Source organism: Muscardinus avellanarius (genome assembly GCF_963383645.1).
Source record: "Muscardinus avellanarius genome assembly, chromosome: 9".
Taxonomy (NCBI): Eukaryota; Metazoa; Chordata; class Mammalia; order Rodentia; family Gliridae; genus Muscardinus; species Muscardinus avellanarius.
This window is the reverse complement of record NC_137795.1, coordinates 66,705,141-66,718,454: the sequence shown is the minus strand read 5'-3', so window position 1 is coordinate 66,718,454 and position 13,314 is coordinate 66,705,141.

Below are 13,314 nucleotides of genomic sequence, written 5' to 3'. Positions count from 1 at the left end.
TTATTAATATACTCACAGGAGTTTTCAAAGCTAGTGTTTTATAACTTGTCATTTCGTTCTTTTGTGATGCAAAATATCTTTTACCTTATTTTAAAGAGAAGGAAGAAGCCCCTTGTAAGAAATTAACCTGTGGTTTTTTGCAGTTAGCTCAGCACTCAATGTGAGTGAGTTAGAAGAGTTCTGGGACCCAAGAGAATGTGACTTGGCTCTGTTCTGAGAAAGGCTGTTTAGAGCCAAGGAGTGGTGATGACAAGAAAAAAACCAGGAAAGAAGACCAAGGTTGCCCCTGAAATGAAACAATGAGCAATTAATTGACTTGGGAAAATTTTGATACAGTTATTCATTCTTAAATTGTAGAAGAGTAGAAATACCATCCTGGTCCACAGCTATGAAAGTTCTGAGGCAGCTCAGAAATGAAAAAAAGAAATTAAATACCCCCCTAGAAAGGAAAACATGTATATTAGTAGGTGAATCTTATTGCAGTTTCTCACTGATAAGTGAGATATTTGGCTTATTCATAACCTTTGATTGTTGTCTTACTACTGACAATTTTTCTTAAATATCACATATAGTTCTATATAACTTTAAAGATACAGTCTGGTGTGGTGGAATATACCTGTAATCTCAATATTTGGGAGGCTGAAACAGGAAGATCTCAGGTATAAGGCCAGCCTTAGCAACTTAGCAAGACACTGTTTCAAAATAAATAAAAAATAGGACTGGGAGTGTGCCTCAGAGGTAGAATGACCCTGGGTTCAATCCTTACTATAAAAAAAAATACTTGCATCATTATTATAATAGTGAAAATTTGGAAATAATCTGAATAACCTACCACCTATTCTTGGTTAAATAACTTAAAATCACATCAATTCAATGAAATACTATTCAGCCAAAAAAGAAAGATTATGAAGACCAGTCAGGAACAACCTGTAGAACATTTGTTCTATCTTATTTAAAGGATTTCTCAACCTCAGTGCTATTAGTATATTGGGCCACACCATCCCTGTGGGTTGAGAGACTGTCCTGTGTTCTGGGGGATGTTTAGCAACATCACTGGTCTCTACCCACTAGAGGCTAGTAGCACTCATAACCCCACTGTGGCAACAAAACCTGTCCAGATGTTGCAAAAAGGCTCAGGCTGTTGATAAGGGCTGAGCAGAATTCTACAGGTTGAGAACCACTCTAAATTTTTCTCTATATTTTGATTAACTTCCAGGGAAATTAGTCTGCACTTTTGTCAGAGTAAGGAGTAAACACAAAAATCAGAACATTTTCTTATTAAGGTGGTAGCATTTTGACCATTTTTCTTTGTGTGTGTGTGTGGGGGGGTACTGGAGATGAAACCCAAGGGCATTCTACCTTTGAGCTACACCCCCAGCCCTATATTTTTATTATTTATTTTTATTTTGAAACAGAATCTCACTGAATTTCAAAGAGCCTCACTAAACATCTAAGACTGTCATCAAACCATGACCTTTCTGCCTCAGCCTCCCAAATGCTGGGATTACAGGTGTGTGCCACCATGCCCGGCTGACCATTTTTCTTTTTATGAATTCTCAATAAATGGATAGGTAAATATATCATATTTGGAATAATATATATATATATATATATATATATATATATATATATATATATATATATATATGTGTGTGTGTGTGTGTGGTACTGGGGTTCCTGGAAGCCCTTCTACCTCTGGGCTACACTCCCAGACCTATTTTTACATTTTTATTTGGAAACAGGGTCTCTTAAGCCAACGTGGCAGGCTTCGAACCTGCGCGATCCTCCTGTCTCTGCCTCCCAAGTGTGGGGATTAAAAGCATGTGCCACCACGCCCGGCAATATTATAATTATATTATTTAAGTAATAAAAGTGAATGGGTTGGTTAAGAAAAAATATAAATGAGTGAATTGTTTTCTTACATCTAGTCCTAGTAAGATCTATCCATTGGACTTTAGCCACCTAGAACAAATGGCATGATTTGCTGTCTAGCAGTTTTCCATTTAGAGTTGGAAAAACTAAAACATGGTCAGCTTCTTATCTCTTTTATCTCCCAATGTTGAATGATTAATATCATGATTTGCTAGAGCTACTATAACAAAATGCCACAGACTGAATGGCTTAAACAACAAAAATTTATTGTGTCACAGTTATGGAATCTAAAAGTTAAAAGGAAGGTATTGGTCATGCTGTTTCTCTCCTTAGAATACAGATGGCCATTTTTATGTTTACACAGCCTTCTCTCTTATCTTTCACTTTGTCCTCTAATTTCCCTTAAAAAAATAAAGCAGTCCTATTGAGTTAGAGCCCACCCTCATGACCTCATTTTTACTTGAGTACCTCTCTGAGGACTTTATTTCCAAATAAGTTCACATTTTGAGGTACTGAGGGAGGTCAGGATTTCTACATATGAATTTTAGATGACACAATTCAACTCATCATAGATTTTCAAGATACACAGAAGAAACTCTCTCTAACTGCATACAAGGCTCTAGACATTTTTTCTTTAATTTGTATTAATGCATTAATTGTACACATTGGTGGGGTTCAGTGTGATATTTCCATATGTGCATACAGTGTGCACGAATCAAATCCAACCACCCTTTTCCTACCCACCCTCACCCTTTACAGTCTTTCATAATAAACTCTTACTTTCAAGTGGACTTTTTTCAGTTTCCACATGTGAAAGACAACATGCTTATTTTTTTTTTGCATCTGGCTTATTTCCCTTAACATAATGTCCTCCAGTTTTATTTACTGTGCTGCAAACAACAGGATTTCTTCTTTATGGCTGAACTAATACCCTTATATATTACATTTTTATCCATTCATCTCCTGATGAACACCTAGACTGATTTAAAATTTTAGCTATGTGAATAGTGTCATTATAAATCATGTGTGTGTAGATATCTCTTTCCATAAGGCTTTCATTTCTTTCGTATATATGCCCTGGAGTGAGATTGCTGTATCATATGGTAGATCTATTTTTGGTTTCTGAGGAACTTCCAAACTATTCTCAATAATGGGTGTACTAATTTACATTCCCACACACAGTGACTTAGTGTCTTTTCTCCATAGTCTCATCAGCATTTTTCTATAAAAGCTCTTTTATTTTTTATTTATTTATTTATTTATTTTTGGTGGTACTGGGGTTCCTGGAAGCCCTTCTACTTCTGGGCTACACTCCCAGACCTATTTTTACATTTTTATTTGGAAACAGGGTCTCCTAAGCCAGCGCGCGTGGCTGGCTTCGAACCTGCGCGTTCCTCCTGTCTCAGCCTCCCAAGCGCGGGGATTACAAGCGTGCGCCACCACGCCCGGCTTTATAAAAGCTCTTTTAATTGGGATGAGATGAAATCTCATTGTAGTTTTGATTTATATTTTTCTGATGACTAATGGTATTGCATATCTTTTCATGTATTTGTTGGCCGTTTGTATCTCTTCTTTTGAGAAGTTTCAATACAAATCCTTTGCCTATTTTTAATTGGATTACTTAGGTTTTTATTGTGGAGCTTTGTCAGATAAATAGCTGGCAAATAGCTTTTCCCATTCTGTAGGTTGTTCCTGTACTCTTTTGATTGTTTCTGATATGATCTTCACACATTTATTATAAATGAAAAGGTGTCATTTTTTCTTTCCTTCTCTGACCACTCCTTAAAGGAGGATCATACCTGGTGAAGCTACTGTTCCTGATTAGAATGTGTGAAATTATTTGGACAAATCCAGGAAATAATGTTCTTTAGTAATGATTTAATAACCTAAGTAATTCATATTTCATATATTATTCAAGTCAGCTTTTCTCTATCAGCTACATACAGGTGAAAAACTGAAAATTACATTTCTTTTATGGCATAAGTACAAAGTAGAAAATTCATATATAATGTTCATGAGATGAATTTATTTCTATAAAATGCAATTATCTGCAGTTTTATGTGAAGAATTCTAAGAGTTCTAAGTTGCTACTCAATGGAGCCCTACTTATTTGATAAGCAAGGAAGGATGAAGTTGTGAATTCTGGATTTCTGTGCATTCTCAATGAATGTACCATCTCAAAGGATTTAAGAAAAATTGATGTTTCCAACTTTAAGACTTCAAGACTTCACCATATTCTAGAATTAGAGGAAACAACACAAATTATGCTTTCTGTGAGTTATATGAACCCAGTCAATGTTAAATTAAGACCATTCCACAGAGATTTCTGTGCACATATTAAATGACTGAATGAGTATTTATCTTGTTTCGTAATATAGGGCTCTTTTATAGATAAGTGAGATGACAGAAAGGCACCTACATGACTTGTTAATTTAGGATTCTTCTACACCAGCCAGGTGGGAACTACAAACCGGAATTTAATACTCTCCCAGATTTCCACAAATATTCTAGTGACGATGACTACACATATGGACTTCATACTTACACTAAAAATCCAGGGCCTACCAGGAGCCCAGAGCAGATAGCATTTGACTACTCTGCTAAGTCACTTTTCTCTTACTCTTTTCTCACTTATTCTTTTCTGTGTTTCCTCCACCCCCCCATCTCTACTCAAACCTCAGCAGTGATGTAAGATTCTCTTCTCACTTTACTATTTTCTATCAGATTCTTCCTCAAGTAGATGGAGTCTTTTCCATAAAACCTTTCAGCAAAATAAACTTTTAAACCCTATCACATTAGGCATATGGTGGTAACTTAACCCCTCTAAACATGGTGGAAATCCCCTAGTAAGGTACATTTGGATATAGCATGACTGGCAGTGACCACCTCTGCTCAATCCCATTCTACATCAGAGTGAGGTGAAGGAGATAGAAGAAAGAGATGAAAAAGAGATGCTTGCCCATTACTGGCAAGCAATCTCAAACCATTTGGGGAAAACAGAAAAAGATGGAACCTTGAATCCTGACTATACTTCTGGCTCCATCTGGTCAAGTAATTGGGAGAAACCAGATGTGTCAAACCTCGGTAGGAAACTTGGGCAAAAGTGGATGGCACATTTGACCCTGGAACTTTCTGAATTTCATGAATCATGCACTAAACTGACCTCACATTTTGCATAGCTGAGTTTTCAGACATCATTTATTATGTTATGGTAGGATTTTACATGAATGTGGAACTATGTTTAAAGCCTTTTACTATGTTGTTATATTCTCAAAATACTAACACAAAAATAAAAACAAGAATATAAAATAAAAACAGCTCTGAAGAAATTAAAAGACTAAAAGAGCTCTAAAGAAATTTAAAAAACAAAAAAAATAGTAATAAGAGTTGGAACCCCTACCGGTAAATATGTTGATTTTTTCCTGGACATCAGGCCTCCTTCCCAGGAGACTTCATCCAGACTAGATAACAGAAACTTACTTTTCCTCCAAAACACTTATTTGGACTCATTAATTATCTCACGTTTCACCTGGCCTGGGTCCACATGTTTTTGAAAGGATGCGATTCCATGCCTTCCTATTGGTGGGCCTCCAATTGCAAGCTGGGTCTGCACTGCACTGAAATAATCTGGCAGTTTGGTGAATTCAGTCCAGCAAGAAGTCATCTCAGTTAAAAAATAAAATGGGTAATGTTATGTCCTTCCCATCTGTCCCCCAGTGAAATTTTAATTCCCCACTGGGATATAGAATTTTGAAATATTATCAGGGTTGAAAGTAGGGAGAAGTTGATTCACCAGCCAAGATATGGAAGGAGGAGGATGACCAAGAGAAAGAGCTTTAATTTGGATGATGCTTACTGTATTACAGGTACTGTGCTAAACACATCTTATAATTTGATCTTAATAAGAAATAATTTAATAATCTGTTTTTGTCTTCTCTATATCAATAAAGAAATTTATCTTGATGACAAAGTAACTAACTTTAAAACTCTAGGCTTTGGTGCTTTTTTTGGTGCACTGTATTCATACATCATAATGGGATAAAAACTTGTGTAGACAAAAATGCACACATTGCCCAGTTAGCCCCTACCCAATCCCCACCCCATTCCCTCCCCATCCCTCTTTCCCATGCTTGGCTTAGTGGTTAACATCTAATAGCAATTTATCCAAAATTAACAATGATAATCTCACATAACAGATTCATTTGTCTGATATCAAACTTTTGATCACTTAGAGATTACATTTCAGTATTACTTTTTGCTTTCTTTTTTTTACCAGAGGATATTTATTTCTTTTTTTAAAAAGTAAAACTATCATACATTTTTTTCAGAAAAAATCTATCCTAACATAAAATATGAACTCTAAATACCCAAAACAATCTTGAAAAAGAACAAAGCTAGAAGATGTACATTTTCTGATTTCAAATATTATAGAGCTATAATAATTGAAACAGTGTAGTACTGCTATAAAGGCTGATATATAAACCAGTGGAGTAAAATAAAAAGCCTAGAAATAAATTCTTCCATATATGTTCAAGTTATTTTTGACAAAGTTTCCAAGAACATTTGGTGAAGGAAATAATAATCTTCTCACTAAATATTGTTGAAAAATAATAATTACATGAAAAAGAATAAAATTGGACCCTTACCTAACACCATATACAAATATTAACTCAAAATAGATAAAAGACCTAAATGTAAATCTTAAGACTACAAACTTTTAGAAGAAAATCTGGGTCATAACACTTCACAACATTGAAATTGGCAGTGATTTCTTGGATATGATTTCAAAGGCACAGGCAACAACAGAATAAACAAACTTCCTAAAAATAAAAAAAAATGTACATCCAAAGACAAGGTAAACAGAGTTAAAAGTTACTGAGAGAATGGGGTAAAATATTTCCAAATGCTATATCTGAAGGTATATTAATATTCCAAATTGAAATCCTAAAAATTAGCAACAATAAAAGCAAACAATACAATTTAGAAATAGGTAAAAGACTAAAATAAATAATGAATCTCCAAAGATTTTAACCAATAAACACATGAATATATTATTCTTTGCTTAGTTGTCTGCTGGATAGAAAATCTTGTTTCTCTGGTTCTGGTGTGTATTACCTATTTCTTCTTTGTAGTTAATCTCTTTGAGTATTTTCTCTAGTGCTGGTTTTGAAGACATAAATTCCCTCAGTTTCTGTTTGTCATGGAAGCTTCTTATTTCCCCATCCAATTTGATAGATAGTTGTTCTGGGTAAGAAATTTTTGGCTGGAAGTTGTTTTCTTTCAGAGTTTGGAATATGTTACTCCAAGCCCTTCTGGCTTTCATGACTTGGTTTGGGAAGTCTGGAGTGATTCTAATTGGTTTGCCTCTGAATGTCACTTGGCCCTTTGTTTTTGTTGCCTTTAAGATTCTCTGCTTGGCTTCCACATTGGTCATTTTGACAATTATGTGGTGTGGGGAACCTCTTCTCTGATCCTGTCTAAAGGGAGTTCTATATGTTTCCTGGACCTCTTGCTCTATGTTTGGAAATTTTTCTGCTATTATTTCTTTGAAAATATTATTAATCCCTTTGGTTTCACCTTCTTTTCCCTCCTCTATTCCAATTATTATTAGGTTAGCTCTCATAAAATGGGCCCATATTTCTTCAATGTCAGATTCCTGCTGTCTGATTTTTTTTCTAATTTATAAATTATTCATTCGTTTTTGGAGTGATCCTCTTCTAGGAGCAGGATTCTATTCTCCATGTGGTCTAATCAATTGTTTATACTTTGGACTGAGGCCTTTACCTCAATTATTGCATCCTTTATGTCTTTTAGACTCTCTCTAAATTCTTTTTGAAGGTCCTGGGTTATTTCAACAGTTATATTCCTGACTTGATCTTCTGGAGATCTCTGAATTTCTGTGTTATCAGGTTCTGATAATATGGGATTGTAGGCATTCATTGCTCTATTGTTGTTCCTCTTTCCCATGATTTCATAAGTTTGTGCCTTCCCTGGATCACTATGACTTCACTTAGGGTGCTCTGTATCTCGAGTCTGTGGTAATCTCAGCTACCACTACTCCTTTACTGGGTTATATTGCAAAGTCTCAGACCCAGGGAGTTAACTGAGGCTCTGAGAGACCGTGGGGGTGCTGGGCTGGGTGTTTTCACACAGGGAACTGAGACCAAGGTGTGGTATCTCTGCCACCGCTACTCCTTCACTGGTTTGGACAGCAAAATCTCAGACCCAGTGAGATTATCAAAGTCCCTGGGCGTGTAGTACAGGGATTTCTCCTTTAGGGGCCCCAATTTCACTCACAGTTATTGTGCGTGTTGATCAGGAGCTGTCTAGGGCACAGTGAACTGACTGTAGCTGCTGGCAATATGGTGCCACTGCCACGCCCTGGCTGTGAGGCTGGCATATTTTTTTCTGGTTTTGAGCTGTGTTCTGAGTCCCTGGAAGGCATGATGAGCCTGACCACTAGGAGTTTTAGACGTTCTTTGCACAAAAAGAACTGCTGAATTACACCCGAATGATCTGCAGCTGCTCACTTCAGCTCCTTATTTATCTTTTCTCTCTGGATCCTGGTGCTGTGAGGGAAGATGGTGCCAGTGTGGCCCCGCTGCTGCATTGCAGGCTTGATTTCTGGTCTCTGGTTGTTCTCCTAGTCTTTTTTTCTCTGTGTTTTTCTCTTGTGTTTACATTTTTTATTTCTCTGCTGATGGCATTTTCTGGCTATAAAATGTGCTGATCTTGTGGCAATAGAGATTGAGTTTTAGCAGGGCTCGTAAGTGCTGCTTTTCTCGGTCACCATCTTCCCGGAAGTCCGGCTTTGGTCCTTTATACTTGTTCTAAAGTGAAGATTATGACTAAAATTCCCGGTATTATTCTCATGTAGAAGAACAAGAAATGATTATTTTATTCAACTTAGCACTTGCTTCTTTTTTCACAATTCATGGGTTTATTTTTTATATTTTATTGCTAGATTGTAATTATACATCATAGTGAGGTTCAAAGTGACACAAACATACATGCACACAGCACTTGGTGTGTTTCCCTCAGGATTCCCCCTGCCTGTACATATTAGTGAGATTTGTATTGATACTTTCATATTTGAGCTGTTTCATCAATTCTATTTTTCCCCTTCTCCATCTCCTTCCCCCAATCTCCTCCCACTATTCTCCTGGTCTCTCTCCTCATTTATCTGAAGTACCTTTTGCTTCCTATTTTCTCTCAAGCTTCCACATATGAGTGAAAACATATCACTCAACTTTCTGTGACGGGCTGTTCTCACTTGCATAATGCCTAGTATTTGCTTATTAAACATATGTTGTAATATTTGTTTTTTCATCTATATACCCTGTGGGTGTAAATTAATACTTGTTAGCTCATGGTCTGAAATGGCTACTTCTCATGTGACAGAAAATGCTCCTTGGTCTTATAGAAAAGATGCTATTTACAGTGGGTGGCAAATTTCACCCAAAATTTGTGCCCATCCTGTAGTGACTTGCCTGTGTTCATGCCATGGCTTTCCCTTTGCTCTCATGAGTGACTTCATTCTGCCTTTGAGACAATTAAGAATCTTGGAGAAGTTTTTGTCTTAACATTTCTGCAAAATCATTCTTTGCGGAAGAATTTTCCATTTCATTCCAAAGCCATGCTATCTGATGGAAGTGGGGAGAAGGAGTATTTAGAGACCAGAGCAGAATGGTGCATCAAGCCACAGGCTGTCTGAGGCATCAAGATGATAGGCAGTCTGGGTTTGAGTCTCTTCTCTGCCCTTTTTTACCTGTGTGACATGAGATACATTAGTTGTCATTTTCCTCATCGTTAAAACAGTGTCTCACGAGGTTAGTGTGAGGGTTCAGACAGATAAGCATAGTGTCCAGTGCTTACAAAGTGCTGAATAAATCCAAGTTACTATAAAATTCCTCCCTCTGCCGTGTCAGATATGCAACTTTGATTGAGTCACTCAGACTCTATAGCCTGTAATTTGTCTCTGATCCTTCTCTGACATATAAAATGAATGAAATAAACTACATATTTATAAAATATCTTAAAGCTCTAATTTTCTATGAATCAAAATTGCTCTGTACATTTGTAGCAGAGAGAGTTGACACTCAACCAAATACTCTATGTATTACAAAAGCACTAGATTTGAAGAGCATGTGAAAATCTAACATAGGCAACCTGTGTATTTTAAAAAGAAGAGATATGAAAGTCAAAATACAAAGTCAAAATTGGACCTCATAACTAGTTTTAACTGATGTGCTACTCTGGGTCCAAGACAGTTACAAGCTACTGTAAATTGTGAATTCACAATTCACACCGTCTCTTCTTCTTCTTCTTCTTCTTCTTCTTCTTCTTCTTCTTCTTCTTCTTCTCTCTCTCTCTCTCTCTCTCTCTCTCTCTCTCTCTCCTCTCCTCTCCTCTCTCTCTCTATCTCTCCCTCTATCTCTATCTCTCATCCCTATCTCTCACTTCTCTCAGTCTCTCTCTTTCTCCTCCCTCCTTTTACCCTTTGTCTCTATCTCCATCCCTCATTCCTTCCCCATTGGTGAATTTGAAAGCAAAGAATTTTGAAATAGCATTGTTACAATATATAAGCAGCCTTGATCTCTGAGATACCACTGAAGAAAATCTGTATGACCTGCATTTGACTATGACAAGTGTGAAAAAGAATTCTTTGTAGTGTTAAGCAAATGAAATTTTAAAATAATTGTCAAAACAGTTAGCATTTACCTACTCTGACTTCTATAGAACTCAAGCTCCTCTATACCCCATATCTTAAATTTTTATGCAAGTAAACTTTGAAATGTAAAGATCATTCTTGTAGAGAGAAGAAGAAAGGAAGGAATGTGAATAAAGATCAACATATGGCCTAAAGGGTAAAAATGAAAAACAGAGAAGAGGCCAAGAAGCAAAATGGAATTGTTTTATGTGTGGAAACAGGCTTTTCTAGAACTTTCTAGATGCCATATCTATCATTGAGCATTGTAAAATTCCTGAAGTATAGTCAATGTTTATTATAACTATACTAATTATAAGAAGAAAACCATTTTATACCGTAAATAAAATGGAAAAGCACACAATGTTTGTCTCCCCGCCTCACAAAAATGTTGCAAACGCCAAAGTAAATACTGAAGGTTGAAAACTATGTAGTGCTGTGCAATATAGTAAGTTAGATGATTTAATGATAGATTAAGAAATATATTTCAAAGGCACTAACACTGAGGAAACGGTCTGAGTATCTACTAGAAGAATCCCGTATTTTTTAAAGTGAAAAGATATTTTAAAAAACTACAAAGTCTGGTTATATATTTACATAGGTACTTTGAAAAGTAGAGCTTAGCTTTATTCTACTGAGTATGACTTATTTCCTTGATGTTTTTTCTTTAAAAAACAGTTACTAAGAGGTGGGCACATCATACATAGTATTATATTTCTATAATGCCAGCTACTCAGGAGACTAAGGAAGAAGAATCACAAGATCAAGGCTAGCCTGAGCAACTTAGCAAGACCATGTCTCAAAACTTTTAAGAGGACTGGAAATATAACTCAGAGGTAGAGTGCTTGCCTAGTATGTGAGAGGCCCTGAGCTCAATTTTCAGTGCTGAGAATAATAACAAAAATAATAAATTTTAAAGCTACTAATTTTACTATATCAAGAAAAAAGGAAAATACCTTCTCCAAGATAACTGAAACTAAATCAGTGAAAGTGTATTTCCAAGCAACTACATGCTTACAGATCTGTGGATATTTTAGAGAAACTGAAATTCTTTGAGAGTTTGCATAAGAAAATAAGGGTACTTGGCAGATCTGGCTGTCATTTTATTAATTATAATTGATTTTAAGTGTGCATTTTAAAAATGAATAAATACCGGTGATTCTATTGGTATCTCTATGTCACTTATGAGATGAAGTTATGCAAACCATTTATGGAGCAGAATAACAAACAAGGTAACTAAAAATCTCAGAGTATGACTGTTGACTTAATCTAAACAAATGATCCCCTGATTCCATTGGTCGTTGCCAAGTCCCAGAAAAGTGCTAAGAATAAACAAAGCACATAGCAGAGAAGGGTCTGCTTGGCTTTCTCTTTGTGCTTGTTTAAGCACATAAATGATAGAATTGCGAGTAGAACTCCACCATCTGCATAGAAGCCGCATAGAAGCCACCAGATCATTGACGTCAGTGCTATGAAAGCTGCTGTAGCTCACAAGATAAGAAGGAATAGGACACAGTGTAACAACCATGAGGCTTGAATGAGACCACTGGGGCAGTAATAAAACCTCAGTATGTGGCAGTCAGCATCCAGTGGCGCTTGGCCTGGACCTCAGGAGAGTCCAGGACTCAAAAGAAACCATGTTCTTTGTAGCAATTCCTTCACAAATTCTCCTAGCCTTAGCTAGTAGCCACTAATCTACTCTCTTTATTCTTGACATTTTACGTGAACAGAATCATATAAAATGTGGTTATTTATGACCAGTTTCTTTCATTTAATATGTTTCCAGTATCCACCTATGTGGTATGTAGCATGCATATGTCTTGCATTCCTTTATATTGCTGAATCAATCACTAAGCCAAACATAAGAAGGAGGGAGGGGGAGAGAATGGAGTGCAAATTGGGAAAGGGATAATTGGGTGATGTGTGCATGAATGCCTCTACCATCTTGTACTTCATTAAGATGTATGACTACAATGAACCAATAAAAATTTAAAAAATAATTCACATACAGCTTTTCTTTGTGTTTAGGCATATACTTTCATTTCTTAGGATTTAAATTACTAGATCACAGGGTAACTATATGTTTAACTTCTTAAAAACCTTCCAGGGTGTTTTCCAAAGTGGCTTACCATTTTACATCCCCACCAGAAATGTATGATGGTCCCAGTTTTGCCAGATCCTTGCCAATATTTGCTATTATCTTTTTATATTATAACCATCCTAATGGGTGTCACACCCAAATGATGTCTACTTGTAGTTTTTATTTGGCATTTGTAAATATTCTTTGGAAAGATGTTTATTCAGCTCCTTTACTATTTTTAATTGGAATTTTTGCAATCTTATTATTGATTTGTAAGAGTCCTTAACATATTCTGGATACAAATCCCTTTTTAGATATGTGGTCTGTAAAATATCTTCTTACATTTGGTGGGTTTTCTTTTCACTCTCCACTAGTGTCCTTTGCAGCACAAGGTTTTAATTTTGATGAAGCCAATTATTTGGAGTTTGTTGTTGTTGTTTGTTACTTATGCTTTGGGTATCATATTTAGAAAACCATCACCAAATCCAAGACAATAAATAATTATATCCATATTTTCTTCTACGAGTGATATAATTTTCGCTCTTACATTCAGATTTATGTTCTACTTTGGCTTCATTTTTCTATGGCGTGAAACATGGCTCCAACTCCATTCTTTTGCAAGCAGATAATCAGTTGTCTCAGTTTTATTTACTGA